The sequence below is a fragment of the Pistacia vera genome, unplaced genomic scaffold, assembly GCF_008641045.1.
Source record: "Pistacia vera cultivar Batoury unplaced genomic scaffold, PisVer_v2 Contig496, whole genome shotgun sequence".
Classification (NCBI taxonomy): Eukaryota; Viridiplantae; Streptophyta; class Magnoliopsida; order Sapindales; family Anacardiaceae; genus Pistacia; species Pistacia vera.
In genome coordinates, this window is record NW_022196330.1 from 678,070 (window position 1) to 691,184 (window position 13,115).

The following is a 13,115-nucleotide window of genomic DNA, read 5'->3' on the forward strand; positions in this document are numbered from 1 at the left end:
AGTGTCTCGATACTCGGCTCGTATACATCCCTAGTTTACGATTATCATATCATTTATGTATTTATCATATTCTCTTTTGTACCCAATTATAACTTACTAATGAATATATATACAGAAAAAATGTAACAAGATTCTATTGAATGGACATTTGATAAGAGCTATATATGTCTGATATAAAAACTCATTGAAACCTATAGGAGACAGTGAGTGGACATTGTAGGTCCCGAACGCACATTTTTTACTTTATGTAGGAATCCAATCTTTGTATTGTGCATTTAGATAGAGGAATCCAATATTAGTACGTAGTGTCTCATTACTTGGTTTTGCCTAACATTTTCAAGGCACCAAGGACTAGATTTATCAGGCCATTATTGATGTATTTGCCTGCAGAATTTGCTTCAACTGTCACTCTTGTTATTTACAAAAGGATTAATCTATTATTGATCCTCTGATTAGACCAGAATTTCTCTTAATCTGATTTTTACCTGAACAAAATACACAATATGTGTCGTGAAACCTTCATAAATTTAAGAGAACTCAAATTAGGAGATGATGCTAGCCAGTTCGTAACAAGTAATTTATTGGATTGGATATCTGCATCTCCAATCAACATACCATTTGACAACAGTATAATCTGAATCTCGTTTTTAAAGTCTCACTACTCATATTTACACCTTTTTTCTTTGCATTTTGACAAATTATCACATACAATTAAGAAGGGTATTCGAGGATGGAAGGAGATTCATATTTCACTGTGTGATTTATTTTGTTGTCGATGAAAATTGAAAAGTTGAATATTTTCGGTGAGCCACGGTCAACCCTAGAGGTTTTAATTAGCTTCTAAAGGCATAAAAGGGGGGGTTTAGATTTGAATTTGAGCCACAAATCATAAGAGAGTTGGTTAATATTTAGTCTTGTATAATAATGAGAAATGCGAAAGATATTATAATGATAAATGTAACATGGGATAGTGGAGAACTATATTATAAATAAAAACACATTGTCTCATGATTAAAGTGTCTTTCTTATAAACCCTAAAAATCATTAGTTCAATGCTTCAATTGATTGATATCTCTACAATCTCAGTCTCTCTCATCTCTTTCTTTCACCAAATCTACTGGAATAAAATTTGAAAGAACTTTTGATCAAATATTGTGAAAGGTCAAATGATGAGACAAAGACAAGCACTGATGATGGAAAAAAAAAAAGGAAAAGAAAAATGAATGGAAAATGAGTCAATCAACACTTTGAATAGTGTTTCAAGACGACCCGACCCCATTATTTTAACTTTGGCTTTTCGAGACCGAAATTGCATGGCCATTTTGCATGGAAATAATAATGTTAATAATAAAATTTGGTTTAACAACATAAGAGAATGTTAAGTCGAGCACTTAATACTACTAAATACTCATGAAATTAGCAAATATCCTCTTAAAAATGTTTCAAAAATTCTTGGAAAAATGTCAAAAGTTTATGAAAAACAATTAAATATGGATATTTAATAGTTTTTGAAAATTATTAAGAGACTTAAATGATCTCCGGACATTGAAAATAACCAACGAAAATAACATATATTTAGTTTAGGTTCACTTCAACTCACTTATTTCGGCCGATGGGCTAATTCTATTTGTGGGCTTTAATTCTTCTGATTCAATTGTTCTCAAGAGTCCAGTTCCGGTTCGTGCTGGGCTGGTGCATGAAGCCTAAAAATATTGGCCCACGAGGCCCTAAGTTTTCGGGGTTTTGAATTTCATATGATGAATTTTTGGTTAAATCAAGATCTTTTTTGAATTAAATAAGTCCTTAACACTAATAATATATAAACTTGCACATATCAAGATTTTTGTGTATTTAGTTATAATACAACCAACCAATGAGAATATGTCACATCAACGTGAGTTGAACACACTTATTTTATCGTTATATATCAATAAAACGCACATAAAACTTTATTTTTAATGAGATTGATAAGTAAATTAACTCCAACTCATTCTTCAACATAGCTAATATATAATGAGTTGAAAAGGGAGTTTTTTACAATTAATATTACCCCATAGATTTATAAAACTTTTTTATTTCAAAATAAGTTATCCTAAAGGTTCTACTTTCTATGGAACAATTTCTTAGAGAAATTGGCTTGAAGCGTTCTTTAATCCTTAATCACTATAAGGACAAAAGGAATTGAAATATAATAAACCACTACCAAGTGGCTTGATGTAAAAAAGCAAAGAGGGATCTAACATAATTTTTCAAGTTTAAGTCCCCTTTATGATAAAAGAGCAAGAGAATGATTTAACATGATCTCTTGAGTTGAGTCTTCACGGCCCCTAATAGGGGTAGCTATTGAAGCTCTTACCCGAATGATAGTTCTAGAGTCTCGAGAGATTATTTAAGGTACGTGTAAATTGGCCCGACATCTTTGGTAAAAAAATAATAATAATAATTTGAAATACTATAATTAGAGAAAGAATTTGAGAGCATATATATGATCATATTTATTATGTACCCATTAATAGCCAAAGATATTAGGGTTTATGGTAGGAATGAGAAGCGAGTGGAGCAGTTTGCAAGTTACTCGAGCTCGGCTCATGAAAAGCTAGAACTCGATTCGAATTCAATTTAGTCGAGCTCGAGCTCGAGTGGTTCATTTAAGGGGTCGAGCCGAGTTTGATCCAGGCAAAGCTCGACTCGATAGGCTCGTGAGCCTCATTGCACTCGAAGGGCCAAATTGCAAGTTTTGTAACTTTAAAAAAAAAAAAAATGAAAACAGCCCCATTCCCACAATAAACTCAAAGCTCAAGCTCGATTATTCGAGCTTGAGCACGAGCTAGAGTACCCACCCATACTCGCAAGCTTGAGCTCAAGCCCAAGTATTCAAGCTCGAACGAGGTTGACTAGAACTCGAACTTGATACTATTCATCATGAACTGAGTTCAAGTGTCTAGATACTCAGCTCGTATACACCCTTAATTTATGATCATCATATCATTTATGTATTTATTATATTCTCTTTTGTACCCAATTATAACTTACTACTGAATATATATATACAGAAAAATGTAACACGATTCTATTGAATGGACATTTGATAAGAGCTATATATGTCTTGTATAAAAACTCATTGAAACCTATAGGAGACAGTGAGTGGACATTGTAGGTCCCGAACGCACATTTTTTACTTTATGTAGGAATCCAATCTTTGTATTGTGCATTTAGATATAGGAATCCAATATTAGTACGTAGTGTCTCATTACTTGGTTTTGCCTAACATTTTCAAGGCACCAAGGACTAGATATATCAGGCCATTATTGATGTATTTGCCTGCAGAATTTGCTTCAACTCTCACTCTTGTTATTTACAAAAGGATTAATCTATTATTGGTCCTCTAATTAGACCAGAATTTATCGTAATCTGATTTTTACCTGAACAAAATACACAAATATGTGTCGTGAAATCTTCATAAATTTAAGAGAACTCAAATTAGGAGATGATGCTAGCTAGTTCGTAACAAGTAATTTTGTGGATTGGATATCTGCATCTCCAATCAACATACCATTTGACAACAGTATAATCTGAATCTCGTTTTTGACTGTGTGATGTATTTTGTTGTCGATGAAAATTGAAAAGTTGAATATTTTCGGTGAGCCACGGTCAACCCTAGAGGTTTTAATTAGCTTCTAAAGGCATAAAAGGGGGGGTTTAGATTTGAATTTGAGCCACAAATCATAAGAGAGTTGGTTAATATTTAGTCTTGTATAATAATGAGAAATGCGAAAGATATTATAATGATAAATGTAACATGGGATAGTGGAGAACTATATTATAAATAAAAACACATTGTCTCATGATTAAAGTGTCTTTCTTATAAACCCTAAAAATCATTAGTTCAATGCTTCAATTGATTGATATCTCTACAATCTCAGTCTCTCTCATCTCTTTCTTTCACCAAATCTACTGGAATAAAATTTGAAAGAACTTTTGATCAAATATTGTGAAAGGTCAAATGATGAGACAAAGACAAGCACTGATGATGGAAAAAAAAAAAGGAAAAGAAAAATGAATGGAAAATGAGTCAATCAACACTTTGAATAGTGTTTCAAGACGACCCGACCCCATTATTTTAACTTTGGCTTTTCGAGACCGAAATTGCATGGCCATTTTGCATGGAAATAATAATGTTAATAATAAAATTTGGTTTAAAGTAATCAAAAGAAGAGAAGAAAAGAGAAGAGAAAAGAAAAGAAAAGAGAAACAAAAAAACTCAGCATCTTTTTAGTTGAGAAAGGGACTCACAAAGCATCCCTATGTGGGTGTGGCTCTTCTTTTAGGGTTTTTGTGCTGGGGCTTCCACCAATGTGGGATCTGCAACTCTCTACTTACCAGTTCAATAATATTTCTAATCTGATCACACTATTTTCTTTTCCTCTTTTTCCTTTTTATCTTCATCGCTTTCATATTAATGTGTTTGTTCTTATCATAGTTCAATAGACCCTTTCACAGACCCTTTCACATGAGGTTAGAGATGGAACGTGAGAACTCTTATTTTAAACCTTTGGCTCTAATACCATACCGTATTGAGTTGTCATCCCACCTAAAAATTTAAACTAATAATGAGAGTTCAAAATTATATTAATCCAACAACTCTAGTCAAGGGCAGATCCAAAAATTTATTTTAGAATGTATCAAAATAAAAACTAATTGTATATTAATATTTCTATTAGGATAGGTCAAAATACAGAAATTGTACATATTAATATTTTCTTAAAAAAATTTAAGGGTGGGCTACTAGAGTAGCATTCGCCCCTCACTCTAGTTATAATAACATATCAGCTTGAAATAAAAATTAATTGTATATTAATATTTTTGTCCGTTAATATTTCTGTTAGAGTAGGTCAAAATCCAGAAATTGTACATATTAATATATTTTTTTAAAAATTTGAGGGTGAGCTAGGCATCCGCCCCTCACTCTAGTTATAATAACATATCAGCTTGAAATAAGAAAAACAAACAGAATTTCTTCATCCGGTCTCTTATATGCAAAACTCAACTCTTGGCCTACACTTTAGGTTTACATTTGATATATTTGTATTTAAAAAATATCAGAACATTCATACCTAAGAATCTTTTAATATATAATAATAGTAATTCTCTAGTTAAGATATCATAATATTAATTTATCATAATCATGCATATTTACCATTGATTTTGAGTTATAAAATATCATATAAGTATAATAAAATGAATTTAGTAATGATTAAATATGGTCCTAATGAAATTAACATCTTCTTAAGTAACATAATGACTAGCCAAAAAATAATAATAATGATGTGAATTCTCATATAGTTTTGACCTACATTAATTGCTTTCTCAAGTCATGTCCTAATTATATTAAATATGATTTGGTGTAGACTATTGATGTAAATATTTTCCCATTCCTCATCATTTATGTCACCTTCTTCGATTTCTTATCTATAGTGTGCATGCGTGTAATCAATTAATTGATTAATTAATTTCCAATCACATCAAAATTAATCTTTTACCTTCATTATTTTTCTCATATATATTTCAAACCTTGTATAATTGTTCGCTTTAATTTCGTGGGTGATTTAGGTAAGACTCTAGTCTTGTCTTGTTCCATAAAGCATACAGTAAAAGCAATATTGAAATTTTTATTAATTATGTGGCTATAATGAATCTCACCATTAATTGTATATGTTTCTTGCTTTTATTTTTTTTAATTAAAGCGTTAAATCAGTTTATACGTATCTTAATTGTTCTTCGAGAAATAATATACCATAACAATATATAGTCACAGTCCTTTAGGTAATTCATAGATAGATATACTATTTTTGTGCGTAACGGTGACCCACAGCACAGATTGAGTTTATAATAGATATGATCATATAAAAATCTGTGTAAAATCAAGTAATTTTTTATTTTTTTTTCCTCTTTTTTCACTATTCAATTTTGGAATTTCCAATGAGGCCAAAGTGGATTCTGTTTGGGCTTGGGCAATCCTTAACATAGCCCAGCTGTTTGTTAAAAGAAACAAACAAGTAATAGCTCTACTTGTGTCAATAACAATTGGACTCAAGTTGTCATACGTACAACTAACATTTATGTGGGAAACCTGATTTTGCAAGTTGATACTACTGTGGGAAGCAATTGTTGGGAAGAATCGTTTGACTTGGCTTCTCCTTGCCATAATTTTCTCAATATCTTATAACAACTCAATTGAATCTCACATACTAATTAAGCTTATTCTCTTGTAAGTCGAGTTTTAAGAGTGAGTTATATCCGATACGTGCATAATAATTGGTAGCAAAACAAGTACCATATAGGAATGGTTCTCATTTCAAAAGAATAACCTATGGCAAACTGCTACTTGACCTTAGACGAGATCTATGAAGTCATCACCTATATGGGAAAATAGTCGTTGTGACAACAACTTCAAAAGCATGGTGGATTTGTAACAACCAAATGGACACTTTTCTCTTATAAGTTGGTTTTTAAACGTGAGTTTTATCCGACATGTATATAACATATTAATATGAGTAAATTTAGTGGCAACAACTTCATAATTTCGAATAGAAATTGAGGTAGTGGAAAGGTTGTAGTTGTAGAAACAGGAGATATTCGATATTCTATAAATAAAGATGAAGCCAAAACATGTTTGGCAAAATTAAAAGAAGCAAGAAACTTGTCTCCCAAATCATTGCTCACTAGTTTTGTCTTGAGTGCCTATTACCTATTATTTTTAGCTACAAACAATTGACCCCAAAATTTGTATTTTTATGTATAAAAGAGTTTGTACATCGAGCATTATTCTTGTCTGAATTCATCCCACACCTCTTTTCTTCTATATTTTCTAAGTTCTTTCTTTTTTAATCTCAAAATGTTACACCCCTTTTCTTCTATATTTTCTAAATAATTTTTTTTCTGTAAAAACAAGAGATACAATAAATCTTTTGAAAATACGTTTGGTAGAAATGCATAAATCTTGTTTTTTAAACGATTTACGGATACAATCCTAAAAATTAGTATAATTTGTTTTATAGTTTTTGTTATGCAATCAACCAAGAAACAATCACAAACAATCAAGAAACAAGAAAACACACAAACAATCAACATCGGAGTTTTACTGTGGTTACTTGCCCTATTTGAGCAAGCTACATCCACGTAAAACTCCGGAAAGGGGAGTTCGTTGCACTATGATTATAGAACAATCCCTTACAATCATGATTACAAGAATACACCCAAAACCCTAGATAAAACAACTCTGATTCAAACCTGTAATCTACCCTAGGAATACTCTAACCTAGAAATTCCTATAACAAGAACACAGTTGTTCTTCCCTTGATTGATTAACCCAAACCATTCAAGATATCCATAGATTACAACTGAAATCAGACCCAGAAAATTAAGAACCCTAACAAGAACGAAGAATATGAAAGACGGCTCTCTCTCGTTTCGTTTGATCTACTATTTGTGTGAAGACTTAATCCTTTTATAGTGTTGACTGGAGACTTGATTTCAGCCGTTAGATCTTCTCTGAATCAGTGGTCAGGATCATCTTAGAGCTGTCACAAAATGACACCATTCCATTAATACTCAGTACGGTGTCGTTTCAGCATTCACTCACAACATTTTTTAATCGAAAAACAACTCTTAAAATTCGGGGTGTTCAAAAGCGGTTAACCGGTTTTCGAACCGAACCGGTTTTTGGGTTTTTCTGAACCTTTTTTTATTGTTTCTTGAACCGGTAACTGAACCGAAAATCCCGTTTTTTTAATTTTTCGAACCGTAACCGAACCGTTTTTTCGGTTAACCGGTTTTTCGATTCGGTTTTTGTATTTTTTTGAACACTCCTACTTAAAATGATATCATACACATTTTCAAATAGTATAAATACAAGGATACAACTCAAAATTTTGAATTATACTTTAGGTTTTAAAAATTATTTTCTTATCACTAATAAACAAAATGTGTCTTTGAAGTAGAGTTTTTAACTTATCAACTTTTTCTATGCATATTATTGACCAATTAGTGAAATTCTTTACACACATAACTTAAAGGTGAGACATAGCACAAGAACTAAGAAGTTTGTATAGAACAAGTAAGATGACAGAACCCAGATTATGTGCCCTAATTTTGTTGCATTAATTCAAGCCCCGAGTCCCCCGGTATTATAATCCCAAAGACATTATCAAATTAATGATAATTAGAATTTAATAATATTTAAGAAACTTGTTGCCATGTTCCTTTGTGACAAATTAAATTAACGAGATGTTAATGCAAGACTATGGTCTTTTCATAAACTTAATTAAATTAAATTAAATTAAAATGCATTAAAAGTACCAATTGGGTCTCGCTTATGGGATCTCTAAAAGGATTCCCAAAATAAAGTTAGAAGAAAAAAAAAAAAAAAATCAAGTTGTTCTCATTGGAAGTAAAGTCATTTAACATTAATTTATATTATGATCACATGGGAAACCCTCCACGTGCTACACAATCCAAGAGCTTAATTACCCAAAATCTTATTAATTAAATTTTTTAATCACATTTAAAAATGATGGTTTTGGTGTTCCCAAAGCATATTAATTAGGGTATTAATTAATTATTAATTATATCAAATTTCCCTCCACATTTTTAAGTTTTAATCTTAATTAACTAAAGGAAGAAGCTTCACTAGTTGATGGATTATGCAAAATAATTAACACAAATTAATACTATTATTTTTCCAGGGCTAAACCTACGCAATATATCAAGTTATCAACCCCACCAACCATTCTATGAGAATTATAAAATTATAATTCATTATTGTTTTCTAAATATATTTTCTGTTTTCTACCTCCCAAAAAAAAAAAAAAAAATGGATAAAATTTGCCATAGTGTACTTCAAAAACAATTTTTTTTTTTTGGTTGAATTAAAATTAATTAAAATTATTTCATGAATTTTCTGAAGAAATGGAACTTAGAGAAGATATGAATGTTTTTCTTATCTTTTTATATATATTAAAAAAAAATAAAAAAAATTCCATACATCTTATACACATTTTTATAAATTTTGTTGTTGAAAAAATAGAATTTTCAATTATACCTTAATATTATAAATGAATGAATAATAACCATATACTCAAATTCTTTATATAAACATGAAATAATCTGTAAACTATCGACAGTTTTATAAAGAAAGTAAAAGATTTCATATTCAAAACCTATTTAGTAATCAAAAACGGTCGGCAATAGCACCAAGTCTTAACTTAAGAATTTTGGTTGTAATTTAAGAATTGTTAAATAGAATATTAACTAAAAGAATAATTATAATTTAATATTTATTAAATTATTGTTTAAATTTTGAAATTGGGATTATACGTTGAATTTGTACGCAAAGTACTGTGATTAATATTTAAAATGGTGAGGTGGTGCCTCACTTTGACCTGGTTTATGGCATCAGAATGTGATGATGCTGAATGACGAAATTACAGGTGGTAGACGAATCTTAGCCGTCCAAGTAGACGGTGAAGATGGAGGTGACTGGTGAGGTTGCCGGTAGACGGCTGACGTTTGGCTACGTAAGATGGAAAGCAAGTGTCTGGCGTGCAAATCAACAGCGTTGTCATAGGCAAGACTCCATGAATATTAAACTCCAAATTTTTTTTCCAAGTAAATTTTAATTTAATGAAGGCTGCAATCGTCAGCGCCGAGAGTGGGATGGCTGAAGCTGGCATTTTAATGAACAAAACAATGGTGGATTGATTTAATGGTGTAAATAAAATAATGTGAAGAGTAAACTAAATTATTGAGGTGCTTCACATGGCAGATGGGCAAGTTTTATTATAGAAAAATGGTGAGGAAAAATTAGAGAAATTGAGATTCGAAGGTAGAGTACTGGTCAGAGAATCCCAGTTGAAATTTGTTTTGTTTTGTCATGCAAGAACGTGGGGCAAGTGTTTTGGCTTTTTGATTGAAGATGAACACTTGAAGCCAATTAGGGTTTGGAAATGTTATGAGATGGACCACGGAAATCCCAGTGATTAATTTATTAATTGAAGAAGAAGACAAAAGAAGAGGAAATTAATATTAATTATTATAGAATAAGGACAAGCAAGGTCAAGTTGTTGAGTTTGTTTGTTTATTTTAGTTATTGAATTCTTAATTAAGAGATGATTTTGGTTTAATTAAAGATTAATACAGCTAAAATCTAAGTACCTAGGCAAGTAGGGTCTTTAGCTCAATTCTTGATCAATTCCAAGCTTCATGTGGGGAATTTATTGCCTAGTTAGACTCGATTCAAGTCTTATTAATTTATATACATATAATTTATCTTTCCATTTTTCAAGTACTTCAATCTCATATTATAAACCAAAGAGAAAGTGATATATCTAAATATCTTAGTGAAAAAACATTTGGATGAAAGAATGATTTATATTAATTTTATATTTCTTTTATAGAGTTTTATGTTTTGTATTTAGATCCAGTTATGTCTTTCTAATATTGATGTCAATTTTCTTTTTTAAGTAAGAATCTCATTTACCAATATAGAATCTTGTTTACTAACGTAAAAGAATGATTCATATTGATTGTATCATTTTTTTTCATAGGTTTTTGTAATATATATATATACACACATATCGAGTTACGATTTTCTAATATTAAAAATCAAAATCAAATTCTGATTGAAAATTATAAAGAATAGAGTGATTATGAAGTGGAATGGATGATATTGAAGAAAATTGTGAGAGGATATATATTTAAGGTAGGCAAGTATCGTGTTTTGAACAAGTCCAAAGCCAAAACTTAGAAGAATTAAAGCACAATTCAAAAGAGAGATAGAGGTTGTGGTGAACAATATTAGATTCTCAAAATGTCTCATCAAACATGAGAGGTCGGTGATTATCTCAATGATAATTGGCCCATTCAAAACTTCAATCCCTGTTGCTACCTTCAATTTCTATATAAACTAACAAAAACCGGCACCTCTCCCTCTCTCTCTCTCTCTCTCTCTTCCCACATCAAACCAAAATGTGTTTTTTCATATCATTTCTTTACACTTGAATTTCACAAATTATCTTATCTTATACATATATATAATAATAAGAGAGAGAGAGAGATTTCAGAAACGTTTCTCCCATACCTTATTATAAAATAAAATAAAACTTCAATCAAATCAAAGAAACCCCACCTCAAAAACCCAACGAAATGTCTTATCAACCCATGACTTACTTTTATCGAATGTTGCACGTTTGAGCACCATCTCTAATTGAAAAGGTCAATTAAGAGCCAAAGGCATGTTGTGAATTTGACCTTTTAGCTAAACGTTTTTTCAACTTCCACAAAGCAACAGACTAATTAAACCTTGATTATTAATAAAATATTAAACTAATCTTTGTCCTTAATCATCCCGACATAAAAATATATTAGACCCTAGTTTATATGTTCATCTTATCTTAATCAAACTTTTTGAGTTCTTATAATTAATCATGAATTTAATCTAAAAGATCTTGCTTACACATAGTTTTTATCACCATATGACCTCAAACCTAGTTATAGCTTCTTCGCTAATTCTTAAAAAGTAAACCCCATTTTCAATACAAATTCACATCAAATGAAGAGATTGTTGAAGTGGGAAATAAAAGGCAAAAAGGACGATCCATTAATAAGCTAATGCTTTGGCTAAAAGAAGTCAACCCCATGTTGACTCAATATTGATTAATGAAAGCTTGATCTGTCTCTCTTGATCATCTCAAATCAATTTAATTATAATTACATAGGAGAAAAGAATGTTTTAAGTCAATAACAGTACAAATATACTTAAAAACCAAACCAAATTTATAATTTATTGAACAAGTAAATTCTAAGCTTTGAAACCACCACTAAGTGACATAGCGGTCAACTAAAACTTTGGAGTATTTTATTCAAGAGGTTCTAAATTGGTTATCAACTTTAGGGTCCTGGTGGATTAGTTGAGGTGCATGCAAACTGGCTTGAATACCCAAAAAAAAAAATATATATATATATATTTCTAAGCTTTGATTCCCTTGTGACAACTCAATAGAGAGTTGTGTTGGTCAGAGTTCTTTTTCTCCCTTTTAATTGATCCATCAAATCTATTACTCCCCACCATAGATCAAATTAAATATCTGCCTTAAATAAAATGATAAAAAAAGCATATGGATGCTGAAAATCTGAGACATTCCAATCCATATCCCTCTATACCAAAATGTTTAACTTCATATATGGTAACACTTACAATAAAATGATTAATTCCATAAATATTCTGAATATTTCTTACTATAACATATAGTATTTGATTTGATTTTTTTCTTTTTTTATTACTTTATGTCATTTTATCTTTTCTTTCAGAGAATCCTGAAAGAAAATGATGGGTTCACTTCTCTGGAGTTTAGTCTTTTCAAATATTCGAGACTTCAACAAGCAAAAGGTAAATTCTGCCACAAACTGGTTTTAATTTGTTCATATTTATTATTTATTTGTTCAATATTCTTTCGACTTCTTTTTGCTTTTCTTTCTTTCAAATATACACCATGGACTTTGAATCTTCTGCTGTCAAATTTCTTTTCGTTGTCATCTAGGTTTTTTGAAGATTTTTAAAGGAAGTATCTTTTCTTTTTCTTCTTCTTTATTATTTTCTATTTATGATAATTAATAATCACTGATCCTGATTAAGTATAAATTAATCTATTTTTCAATTATTATTTTTTAAGTTTTCACATATGATAGTTAAAAAAACCCATCTGAATTTTAGTTGTTTATATGTTAAAAATCACAACCATAGTTTTATATACATGGTATTAAATATGAAATTAATTAGGTAATGTGAAGGGAATCAATTAAAATTGTAAGGTTTAGAATTAATTTGTTGACCAAAAAGCTAAAATTGCTTTTCATGATACCATGTATATACTTTATATATACTTTTGAAAATTACATTCTTTTTTTCTTTACAAAGTTTATTTTGTTGTTTCTGTTTTCAACAAGAATCTTATAAATTCCATACGATATACCCATTTTGAAAACCAATCTTTAAAAATTGCAAATTTCATTTAGATGGTAAGAAGAAAAGATCTACGAAAAAAAAAAAAGAGATAAAA